The sequence below is a fragment of the Crocodylus porosus genome, unplaced genomic scaffold (assembly GCF_001723895.1).
Source record: "Crocodylus porosus isolate Cpor-Errol unplaced genomic scaffold, CroPor_comp1, whole genome shotgun sequence".
Lineage (NCBI taxonomy): Eukaryota > Metazoa > Chordata > Crocodylia > Crocodylidae > Crocodylus > Crocodylus porosus.
In genome coordinates, this window is record NW_017728917.1 from 23,048,343 (window position 1) to 23,061,223 (window position 12,881).

At 40.6% G+C, this 12,881-nt stretch overlaps 1 protein-coding gene across 1 annotated transcript in view; it reads right to left on the reverse strand.

Moving 5' to 3' along the window:
- The window catches only part of CACNA2D3 (calcium voltage-gated channel auxiliary subunit alpha2delta 3), a gene marked incomplete at its 5' end in the record, with an annotated part of 852,337 nt that overhangs the window by 128,018 nt on the left and 711,438 nt on the right, over positions 1–12,881 (reverse strand). The gene's annotated exons all lie outside the window — the stretch shown is intronic.

The window sequence follows — 12,881 nt, forward strand, 5'->3', positions numbered from 1 at the left end:
AGAGGAGCTGCCTGGCTTTTATTTCCCCATGACTCGGCCCAGCTGGGACCCCATTCACCATGAATGGGCCCCCAGCTTGGCTGGGTCATGGGGCAATCCCCACAGTACAGGAAGGAGTGGGCAGGTGTGAATAATTTGCCACACCCACTCCCTCCTGCACTGTGGGGTTCTCCATCTGCCCCCCCCAAGCCCAAGCAGTCAGAGGGGGGTGAAGTAGAGGGGGTGGAGCAGGGCCAGATATGGAGTAGTAGGGGGAGTGGGGCCGGACCTGGAGGGGTGGAAGAGTGGTGGGGAGAGGAGGCAGCAGAGAGGGGAGGGGAGGATTGGGGTGGAGCCTGGAGTGGCGGAGGTGGAGTGTGGCTGAGCCCATGGGGTGGAGTGGGAGAACAGGGCTGAGCATGGAGTAGTGAAGGAAGGGGAGCAGCAGAAGGTGGGGAGCAGGCCCTGGCCCAGCACAGTGGGGACAGCAGGCTCAGGCCCAGCATAACGGGGCAGTGGGCACAGGCCTGGCATGGTGGGGGCAGTGGGCACGAACCTGGGCCCTGTGGGGCAGGGAAGCGGGCCCAGGCCAGGCATGGCAGGAACAGTGGGTGCAGGCCTGGAGCAGCGTGGGAACAGGCCCAGGCCTGGCACAACAGGTGGAGTGGGCCGGGGCTTGGGCTCAATGTGGCGTGGGAAGTGGGACTGGGCCCGGTGCTGTGGTGGGTGTGCAGCTGGCCTGGAGCAGCAGGGGGAGCAGGGCCGGAGCTGCAGTGGCGGGGGGGGCTGGACCCAGAGCAGCGGCAAGGGGGGTGGCGGGTCCAGACCTGGAGCAGCAGGGGGCGGCGTGGGGCTAGACACGGGGCTCCATCCTCATTGGCCCCCCACCATCATTCTTAACAGGCAGTTTGCTAGTACTGTTAAATGTGTGAACATTTACACATGATTCACAAGATGAACCCAGAGGATTCAGATAGAATTCCAGTCTTTCAAAAGCTCTCTGACCGACTGTGGTTTTTCTGAGTTCTTTGCAATAGAATTTTTCCATTATTTCTCTGGCATATTCAGAGAAGTTTTTTGAATCCCACAAGGAGTGTCCCAAGTCTAAAAAGTTTGGAACTATTGAGCTAGGGAGTCCTAGCATTATTTAGCTCTTAAACTATTACACTAGACACACGAAAACTTTATTTCCATTTACAAAATTAACATTTTGTAACATAAGAGGAAATTATTATAGATTGAGACCTGGTGGACAATAAAGCTCATTGAATTCAGAGGAACCAGAATTTTTCCTATCATGCTCCCAGTCACCCAGGCCTTAGCAGCAAAGTTTTTAATGTAAATACCCTAAGGCTTCTAAGATAACTTCCAGCAAAAGAAAGACCAAAATTGACCTTCCTGATATTTCTAAGTTAAATATACGCAGAACTTCTGCCCACCCATTAAGAAAAATAACCAAAACCTTTTAGGCCCTCTTCCATCAAAAGGAAGAAAATAAAAGGGCACAAAAATAATTTAAGAAATTCTTTCCAGGTCACATTTAAGCAGCTTCTGGCATTTTCATGCACACTTAAGCTTTAAGTCAATTTGAATTTTTGCTGTAAGGCAAGGTATTTCTGATTTTTATTAATTTAATCTTCTGTATGACTAGAATACACTAATTCAATGCTATATAATCCAATGCTATATACACTATTTGCTGTTAAAAATATATAAAGAAACATCTCCTTATAATTTGATAAAATTATATACATTTATAAATTCAGCCACAAACAGCCATTTAAGATGATAATGTTTACAACAGACATTCAACAGAGAAAATATAGATGCAATCATTTACATTAACAAATGCAGACTTATCATTTTGCAATATGAGAAATGTATACGTTTAACTGTTACAAATGCAGATGAGAAGCATAATTTACGGAGTATTTTGTAAGAACTGCAAATTATCTTTTATGATGACTGTAGTTCGCAAGGGGTAATTTTCAAACGCCATACAGATTATTTTTAGCTGATCATTGTATACTGCTGAATCCAGGGATTCTCTCCAGAAATGTCCTTAATTTGTAAAGCTTGCAGTGGACATCTGCTGTTATAATAATGAGTTGGCTACACAGATTTTTATTTTTTTTAAAGGTGGCTGGTAAACGTATTTTAACAACCCAATGTGAAGTCAACCTGTCAATATAATATTTCCCTCAATCTATATTTATACGGTAGATTTCTGAAGCACCTTTATTTCTAAAACTATCAGGACACATTATTCACAGTCTACTTTGCAATGATAGTAAAAGGAAATGTGCACTATATCCTTCAGAAGTACGCTTTACCACAGTTTTCAGATATACGAAGAAGGAAGCCAACTTTCTTGTACATTTATTTCCAGTTTAGAATGAAGATAAACACACAGATTGCTTAGAGTTTCTATAGCAAATGCCCAAAGATATCTATGTAGATAGATACAATCACAAAAACTGATTGCCTTATGTAAATTCTTTTGTTCAAAATTTAACAGAATAAAACAACAAAAATAGTCATCATCATAAATACCTCTATGTAATTCCACCTCCAGCCAAAAACAAGATATCAAAGTATGCATGTATTTACATTATATAATTTGCAATATTAACAAAATATCATTTGTAATATTAAAAGTATTAAAAATATACCAATTGTTACACAGTTAAGCCCCTCTATTTGTTGCTGGCAAGGACATAAAAGTACAGAAGATTCCTTGAAACTAGTCATCCACAAATCTTCTATAACACTTGTCTGGAAATGCTATATTAATAAAATTCACACAAAATTCATAGTACTATAAGACTGTCTGCTTATTATCAGGATGTGGCAGTAACACATCAGGAGAAAGACAGGAATGAGCAAGCCACGGACAGAGAAACCAATAACTGCATAGCCCATGACTACACCTTGCTGCCAACCAGGATTGGGTCTTTAGTTGGGTTTGCATGATGAGGGAGAGGCCTCCCCATGAACTTCTTGCCTACATGGATATTGTAGACTGAGATCCCTCCACAGAACTGCCATCCTCAGTTCAAGGAGGCAAGGAGAACCAGAGAATCCTGTGCATATTGGAAGTGAAGGCTTTTTGCAAGCAGAAGTTAAACTACTTAATCCATACGCCTTAATTTAGGCACCCAGGCAGCACCCACCCACAAGCACCTGGCCTGAGTGGTACCAGAGGGCACCACAACTGTGGAGGGAAACACTGGGCTGCAGCACAGCTCAGGGAGACAGGCAGGCTCTGGAGAGAAAAAAAACCCCCAAAAAAGATCAGGCTTGCCACTACTTTTTTTCCCCTTCAATGGAGCCTGCCTGCATGAGCTGTCTACACAGCCCCTGAGATGCTCGGGGCCCAGTGTTTCCCTCTGTGGCAAACTAAACCACCCCTGAGATGTTTTATTTTGCCATGTCCTAAAGTCATGTAATGTGCATTACGCCGCCAACACGTGCAAACAGCCCACCATTAAAGCACATTACACCACTGACATGTGCAAACAGCTGCACCATTAAAGTGGTACAAAAGGGCATTAAGCTGCTTTTAGGCCAATTTTGTGGCATGTACAAATGGCCTATAAAGTCCATCCAGAGTCTCTGTCATGTGCTGTAATCAAAGACATACTTCGTTAACAGCAAAGTCCATTGGCAAAATGCCTCCAGAGTCTGATTGCTATTATACCAGGTTGCCAGACCTGCTAATACTTCCATCTTAAAAAGGGTGCATAATATTAAAAAAAACCCCAACAACACAGCAAAACTGAGGATAAGGAGCAGATCCTCACTGAACTCTATCATATGCGCCAGGCTGCAGTTTAATCTACCTATGCAGAGCTTAGATTGTATCAGGATGAGTACTGTAGAAAACCATAAAACAGATGAAGTGGGCAAAAGGTGACAGTTATGTTCAAAAGGCAAACAGGATTACATTAGCAGAGGACTACTCTAAAGACTACTGTTATTCAATAAAAAGCATCCTTTCTGAATGTAAGAGAACCTGTGTGTGTGCATGTGTCCCTGTGAAAGCCAGCAAACACTAAATGTACATTCTGTTTTTCCTTGGGCATGTAAGACATTCACATATATCTCAATATTGGATGTGTGCATACAAAGATAATATGCAGTATGTACCACAAGCTTTGGAAAGATATAAACTAGCTGTGCTTTCCACCAAAGCAAACAGAGGCATTTCCGAGGGATTTACCAAGCATTACTTTTGATTATAATCTTCAGTGGCTTGCAAACTGGAGTAAAGATTAACTAAATCACTGTCTTAACTGACAAAGAAAGTATATATTTTAAAAAGCTTCAAATCTTTGGTCAGTATTTCAGTATAATGGCATATTCATTTTCCCTTAAATCCTATTACTAGGAGAAAAATCTTTATAGTTGGGGCTGAAGCTTTTAAGGTCTTTGCTTGGCTGTAGACACTTTTGTTTGACTATTCTGAATAATATAAAGTTTTCAAAGCTAGACAAGTGGGATATAAAGGAAAGTAACATAGGTAACATGAAAAGTACATAGCAGTTTAAAGTTAATAGATATGTTTATTATGTTTATTGTAATATTTTAATGTAAGAAGTATTTAACTATGGGTGGAGCATTTACTCTCTCTCTCTCTCTCTCTCTCTCTCTATATATATATATTTGCAAATATGTGCAGTTTATGCAGTTTCAATTAACTGGTACCAACAAATTGTTACCCTGTTAAAGTTTATAGTTTAATTAATTGGGTTTACATATTCAAAAGCTCAGCTATAAATGCATATACCCCACGGAGCATCCATTTTTAAAAATCTGGAGTCAAGACTTCACGATAACAATGTTGTTGAGTTAAAAGTACTGATTCTTCCTAACATATTACAAGTAGATTAAGAAAACACACCAGAGGACAGAATTTAAATTAATGGTGGATGGCTAATTATTAACAATTGCAGAAGTAGTCTGAGAATTTTTTATCTGACAATATAGTCAAATTTCATTTACCTAAAACCTGGTAAAACAAAAAACTTTGTTTCTGAAAAGCTAGGATGACCCCAGAACTTAATTTCAAGGTATAAGCCTTAGTGTGATGATTCAGGAGAAAAAAGACCCAATCAAAAAGTTTTAAGACTTTGAAGAATGATCAGACTGAGAAAGATTGGGCACGTGTACACATTCATTAATGCACTGTATTTATGGTGTATTAATGTTAGTACTAGGGCTGTGTGAAACAGCACCATTTTGTTTTGACTTCCACTTTGCCACTTTGAAGGGACAGTGTTTCATTTTGCTGTTTCAAAGCACTGTTCTGTTTCGTTTCATCAAAACTGTTTCACTGTTTTGATGCTGTTTCAACGCGTTTCAACATTTTGCTCATAGGTTATAATGGGGAATAATGAAAATACCTATAACATTGTCATTTCTTGCCTGATTTGGGTACAAATTGTAGGGATGGTAGCCTGTTCTAAGAGCAAGAAGCCTGCCCAGTTTCAAGGAGATACATGCAGGTGTTTCTGGGAAACTACACCTCTAAATGTTCAAAGCAAAACTCCTATCACTTGCTGGCAGCTGTCATCCTGCATGCAGATCCAGGGGCACACACTCCCTGAGAGAAGTGTGGTATAGCCCCATGGTCCTCCTGGGGGGTGCGGGCCCCTGGATCTGCACACAGGGTTTCTGCACCGTGCTGCTGCCAGCTGGGGAAATAGCTCACCACCACCAGCTGGCAGCAGCATCCCACTGTCATTCTGCATAATCTGGGATTGGATTCCCCAGCCTCCTGTTTGATTCCCCCAACTCTGATCATTTCCCCGGCTCTTCCTGGGGGGCACGGGCCCCTGATCTGCACGCAGGTTTTCAGCAAGCTGCCACTGCAGGCTGGGGCCAGCGGCAGCCGCTTGGTGTTGCCCGTGCTGAGCATTGGGTGGTTTGTGGTGCTGCCGCTGGCCCCAGCCTGCAGTGGCAGCTTGCTGAAAACCTGCGTGCAGATCAGGGGCCCGTGCCCCCCAGGAAGAGCCGGGGAAATGATCAGAGTTGGGGGAAACAATCAGAGAGCTGGGGAATCAAACCAGGAGCTAGATGTCAATATCAGAGCAGTCCTTCCCCCTTCTTCCCTCTCCCTCTCCTTAGTTTCTGTTTAGATGCAAGCAAGCCCAGCTTTGAAACTTGAAACGTTTCAAAACTTTTGAAACGTTTCAAGTGCCCTCATTTCATTTCAAAGCTGTTTCACAGCCTTTTGTTTCATTTCAATTTTGATGCTTCAAGCTCAAAACATGTTGAAATAGCCTCATAACGAAACACCCATCAATATTTTGCACAGCCCTAGTTAGTACCTATAATAACAGGTACTAACCTTAATGTGCCATAATCAGTAGTACTTTCCATTAACACAGATGCTTTTTAGATGATGCTAATGCACATTAGACTAAATCAACTTCACATTAGCACTTTAGCACAGTTTTTGCCATCCATGCTAATGCTCAGTATAATTAAGGTTTTGCGCATTAAGTGTCTCATGTAGATGTGCCTACCGAGGCCTACATTTAAGAGTGATGTGATCCAGTGTGACTCCATTTTTAATATCCAATTAAAACAGTTTAACTGGGCACTTTCAGAGAGAGTGGATGCTCACAGAAAAAAAGATCCTTTAAAAAAGTCTCAGGTGGGATAATCAAAAATTCAAAAGCTAAAAATACCTATTCACTTTTGAAAACTTAGGTTGGGAACAGCTGCAGCCTCCTTTTCTTTCGCTTATTATACGACTGGAGGAAATTGGTCAACTAAACCCTATTATTTTGGGTCACTCAACCTATCAAAATGTTTTTAGTAATTTTAACTAGAATTCTTTAAAGTCATTATAATGACTTTTTATAAAAGATCAATTTGCCCTTGAAGTGATATGAAACAGAGGGTAATTGCGGGGCTGGGAGATCTATGAAAAAGACTGATGAAAATACTATTTGTGAGTTTGAACAGCTTTGTTGCACATGGAGCACTAGTGTAGGATTAAAATATAGTGGTAATTTAGAGTGCAAGTCCTTAAAGATGCTGAACAATCATTGTACTGAACTTAGATCTCTGAAGGTGATGAATGCTTTAGAAAAGAAATAGTGGCCAAAAAAAGGATTTGGCTACATAAAGTTTAAACTGGTCAGTTGAGATTTTTTAACATTTTTTAATTCCATTTTTTCCTTTGTATGGAATAAAGATCCTCCTTGAAAAGTTAAATTTTGGAAAGGAAAAATGCTTTGGTTGTGTTTTTATATGGGATGATTTATTTAAAGACGTAAAACACATTGCTCTATGCTTGCATAATATAATTTACTTGAGAAATTAGGACTACACAATAAAAAAAAAAAATCAGAGAGAAGGGAAGAACTGCTCTATGTTGTCCTTATCTTTCTTTTCCTACATTTCATTACAAAAGTACAATACTTTTACTTTTAAAATATAAAACTTTATATTTTAAATGATCAAGCATGACTAAACAAAATAGTCCTTTCAATTACTTTCTAGTTTTAGTGGAAAGTAACTACATCTCTTGTTTTCTAAAGGGATTTCCTTAATTCTAGTAAGCTATGTACAACTTGTTCCTTTCCAAAAAAATCTTTCAACAAGAATTTATTCCTATCAACGTCACAATGTACAAGCACAGTAAACAGTACATAATCCAACACTTACAGTGTCCTTGTGCTATGTCACCAACTACTACCAAGTTATTGGCACCTGCTAAATGTGGCTTGTTATTATATAATGTTTGAAGGACAGGCTACTGGAACTTTAAATACCACATGCAAAGATAAATACACAGCATGGAGAAATTAACCATAGTGTTACCAGACAGAAAGAATCTCTCTTGTTCTTCTGTACTCTACTTAGTGTGAATATAACTGATGTTCCTAAGACTTTGGCCAGATTCAGAAATCCTTATTCTTGCAGAGAAACAACTGGCTTCATGAATAATCCTATTGTTTTGAAAAGGAATACTTCTTCGGCTTATTCATTGTACCAATGAATGGCAAAATCTGGTCCCTAGGACTATTCTTCTCATAATATTCATGGTTATCCTGCTGGCCTAGACCCCATAAAGCTCTTGAGGACTGGCTGATCTAGAGACCACTTTTTTAAGAAAGCAGTTTTGCTCTACGTATAAAAGAAAAACAAAAAACCTAACCAAGACATTTGAAGCAGTAAAGCTGCACTCAATTACCAATACACTTCCTTGGTTTGTTCCCATGGCTGGTTGTGCACGCGTATAGAAATTGTTTCAGCCTTTTTTTTTTTTTTTTTTTACAAAACTCTGGCTGAAAGGGATGATTACCAGAAAAATCTGGGTACAGTGGATACTGCTACCCTCCTTCAAGCATACATTTCCTTCTTCCCTGATTACACTGAAGTATGAGAAATCTTCAGAGCAAAGGCCCTCTTCTTTCATTTCCCCAGCTCCAATCCTTTTTGGAATTTGGGCCACAGAGCATTGGGTGGAATGCATTAAGCTAGGTGTCTCAGCTGCTTAGGCATAGATTAGGCCTGGTTTCTATTCAGATGCCGAAGCTCTTACTATATAAATAAATGTCATGATGCTTTTAAACACAATAATGTCCTGACTTAAAGACATAAATACTGAAATCATAGAAAGTTTTGCCAGCATGTAAGGTACATCTATTATTTCACTTGTGGTAGGATAAGTAATTTTAACATAAGGGTCTGACCACAAGAAGAGTTTATATTTAAAATATTTCAACAGGAAATAATCAAAACAAACACTAACCCAATAATGAGTAGCTATTTTCCTCTGCGCAGCTTCTTCCTGACCCCGCTTAGGTACTATACAAACTATCGAGATCATTTTGCACTTTTCCTTTCCAACAACAGGTGGCATTAGTCATTTCTTCTTTAGTTAGAACAGAAGACAGCTCTTAATAACTGACTTTGCAACACGAAAACACCTGTTGTTGTTACAAGCCAATTCTTCTAGTAACTATAAGCTATTTTTCTACTGTAACCTTTCTATTCTGAAACAAACATACCGATAATGTTCAAATGAGATTTTTAGAATGGCAATATCTTCTTACACACCTACTATTTAAGCTCTCTTATTTAGAAAGCTCTTTTCCAAATGGCAGAATCAGTATTTGTTAAACCACAGAGTGTAATGCAGAGATACTTGAGAATCCTTTCAAATGCTTAAACTGCCTCACATTAACAAAGTATCACATTACTTTTGCAAATCCTGAAACATTAGACCTGTGGACACATTTCATAGTGGCTTTGTAATTGGTTATTCTCATACTTTGCAAAGAAAATGCAACTCCTTTTCTATGCAAATACCATGCTTGTGAAAATACAAGTAGATGCAAAAGAAATTAAACATTTGTAGATTAGATGAGATTTCTCTAGAATGTCTCTGTCCCCTCACAACAGCAGTGCTCAACCTTCATCCTGCAGCCCAGATCTAGCCTGTGGGCCAGACCCAGGTCATCTGACCTGTAAGCCTCCACACAGGCCTAGAAATTTGGCAGCAGGGGACCAATAGCAGTGTTAATTGCTGTGGCAGAGCCTGGGGCACAGCAAGTAACACAGTCTTTGTCCCTCCACTGTCAAATTTCAGGAGCCCCATGAGTCAGATGAGATAGCCCCATGAGCAAGATCATGCCAGCACATGTGATCCAGCCAGCAGACTGACCCTGTGCTACTCATCTGGTCCTTGGTGCTAAAGAGGTTAAGTATAACTGTCTTACAATAAAGGGACTATAAGAGTGTTTCTCTACTCATGCCCCTGAATTAAACAACACTTTTGATGTGCCTGTACATTCTGGTCAGGTTAGCTCAGTCTTTTCTTATGGGGTAGGTCAGATGAGTACAGCAATTTATTGCTTTTGGGTCTTTTGGATGACATATGAAAATCCAAGGTACTGTCCATTCTATGGAGACAATAAAGATCCACTGATGATAATTATAAGGGCAGAAATTTGCCTCTGTCCTTTACCACATTTTCCCCCTAACAATGGCTGTGAAATTTAAGATGTAATGTTGACTCAGTAGATTTCAGTTGGGCCATTTTTCCGCATAGAAAAAATGATGAAAAGCTGATTCAGAGGGAAGGCTTGAAAATGCACCTGCTTCATTCCAGGTAAGTGCTCTAACTGCTAAACTACTAGCTATTTTGGGCGATTTATCATTCTCCTTTTCATTCTCATCAATCAGAGATTCTAAGCTGGCTCTAGGAACTCTTCTCAGCTAAGATTTCTTTTTGCAAGAAGTCCCAGTTTCAAGAAATCAGAATTTTCTGGCAAAGAGTTTGTCAAAAACTTCTTGACCAGATCTAATGACGTTAGATTTTCCCTTGTTCAGGACAAGGAGTGGGATTGGGCCTTCTAACAATCCTTTATTGGGACAACCAATATTGTATCATCACTGGTTTCCATTTTTAAATGCCATTATATATAAGGGCACCTGTCAATCAGCCATCTATGGTCTGTATCCCATGAGTTACAGACTGTCTGTCTGCAGGCTGGATACAATCAGTTGGTGGGGCAGATTCAGCCCGTGGTCCATATTTTGCCCACCCCTGAATTAGATTCTATATATGGAAAATATATGCGTAGATTATAATTTTCCAGGTATAGAATCTAATTATCAGAGGGTTTTCTTAAATTCATATCCCTCTCACTGCTACAGCAGACAAAATAGTGGCTGGGAGTGTCAGGTGGCTGGGGAGGGGTAAGGGGCTCCCCTTACCCTCCATCCTCTCACTTCTTCCCTTGGCAACCTTCCTGCCCCCTACCCCTGCTACCCTCCCATCCCCCATTCCCCACATCCTCTGCCTCCTCCACATCCACATAGTCCCTGCCTCTTTACTTCCCTGTCTTTACTGTCAGACACTGCTTAGGCTCTGTTCCCTCCTGGAGCACAGCATGTGCAAGCTCAGCCCTTGGTGGGCCATGAAGCAGTGTCAGCGCTGGTGACTGGCTGGGCAGGGGGTAGAATTCCCAAGTTGAGTGCCCAGGAGGGACCCCAGCCTGAGCTGGAACTGAACTGTGCCTGACAGTAAGGGGGGGAAAGGGACAGAGGGACAGAAGCTGCAGGGGACAAGTTGGAGGTAGGAGAGGAGAAGGCTGCTGTGGGCTGACTTGAACTCTGACCCAGACCCAAGCTGAGAGCCAGAGGCAGAGCCACAGCAGCCACCTCCCCTCCCCTGCTCCCTGTATGTGAATGTAAGACAAGGGCCTTTCTCCCCATGTTGATTGGGGATTTGAGTAAATACAATACAGGCTTCCCTCACTTTATGCAGGTTTTGTAGGGGCAAATTCACTCTTATGCAATGACTCTTTTTATACCAAAAATTCATTATATGCAAGGTAAATTCAGTCTTATGCAATCAGTGTGGTGGAACCCCACGGTCAGCTGCTTTGTGTGGTGCATTGTGGGAGTGACACACACCAAAATATAGTCTCCTGTATGGATCTGTGCTCCTCACTCATTGTCTGCGACACGTGTTTCTGTGGTTGCCACCACCATTATAACTTCTAAGCATCCCCCTGGCTTATCTCCCACCCATCTCCTTGGTCCCATCAACGAAGCCTTTACCACCCTCTCTTCACACCAACTAAACATTCACTACCCCCCTGTGCTTGTGTTCACTGTCTGCTGTCGGTGAGTACTAAAATTGTCTTGTAAAAGTCGTGGAAATGGGTCTGGGGGTCAGTAGAGCTGAGGTCTTGGAACGTATCCTTATTTGTTATATTCTAAAATAGGTTCCCTTTACACAAATTTGAGTTATGCACCATTTTCCAGGAATGAATGTACAGCATAAAGTAAAGGAAACCTGGAATTGCTGCTATGCATACTATAATAATGTATATCCTTTCCTTAACATATAGAAATTACCAGCTCTCCCATGTATTAATGAAGTATGTCACAGTATATATTAGCCACTGCTAATGATGCTAGAAACAAAAGTGCAATTTTAAATATGGGAAGACCCACCTCAGCAATTCAGTCATCCGGCCTCTCAGAATGAATCTGCTAAACCTAAGTGCTTGAGGAGGCTGGTTGCAATTGCTTCCCTTCCAAAGCTGGAAATACACACTACTGGTGAAATAGTGTTCATATGCATTGCAGGCTTCAATTCTACTGAGTAGCTTCAGTTTCCTCATGCATTTTTTGGAAATGGTAGCCAGTTTAGAAGAAAAAGAATAGCATTTCTACAGCAGTAACATTTTTATAATGATACAACAGGAATAAACAATTGTTAATAACTTTACCTAACCACAGCCTAATTACCTGGATTGCAGATTTGAAGGTAGGTAACAATAAGTTTTAACAATAAGGAGTGTACGAAATCAGCTCTTTGTTATTAAAAAAAAATCTTAAGAAATCATATACCGAGGTAAAAATAAATCCTAGTTCACCCACCACCACATTTGGGCACTCTTCAGACCTAATTCTCTAATTCTAATTCTCTTTCCTTAAAACAAAGAACATCATATAGACTTCAATGCACTTATAAGAAGGGGTATACTCTGCTTCCACAAAAAAGGATATCTCTTTTCTCTTTCTCTTTCACAGGCTCACAAAATTTTTGGAAGTTGAGAATGTTCACAGAGAAGCAGATCACTAACAGCAAATTAAAAACCATCTAAGGCCTGCTAAAACCATACTGATTATTTAGCCTGTCCTCCTACTTGATGCTAGCTATAGGACTTTCCTGAACTTACTGCTTCCTGCAAATCCAATATCTGAGGTTGAATGATGGAATATATTTAAAAAAAAAACTTTCACTCTTGACTGACAAATGTGTTGTTCCAATGGTTAATTATTCTCCCTGGTAAAGTGTACATGTTATATCCTCAAGCACAATTATTTAATTTTAGCTTCCAACTGTTAGATTTCATGACTTT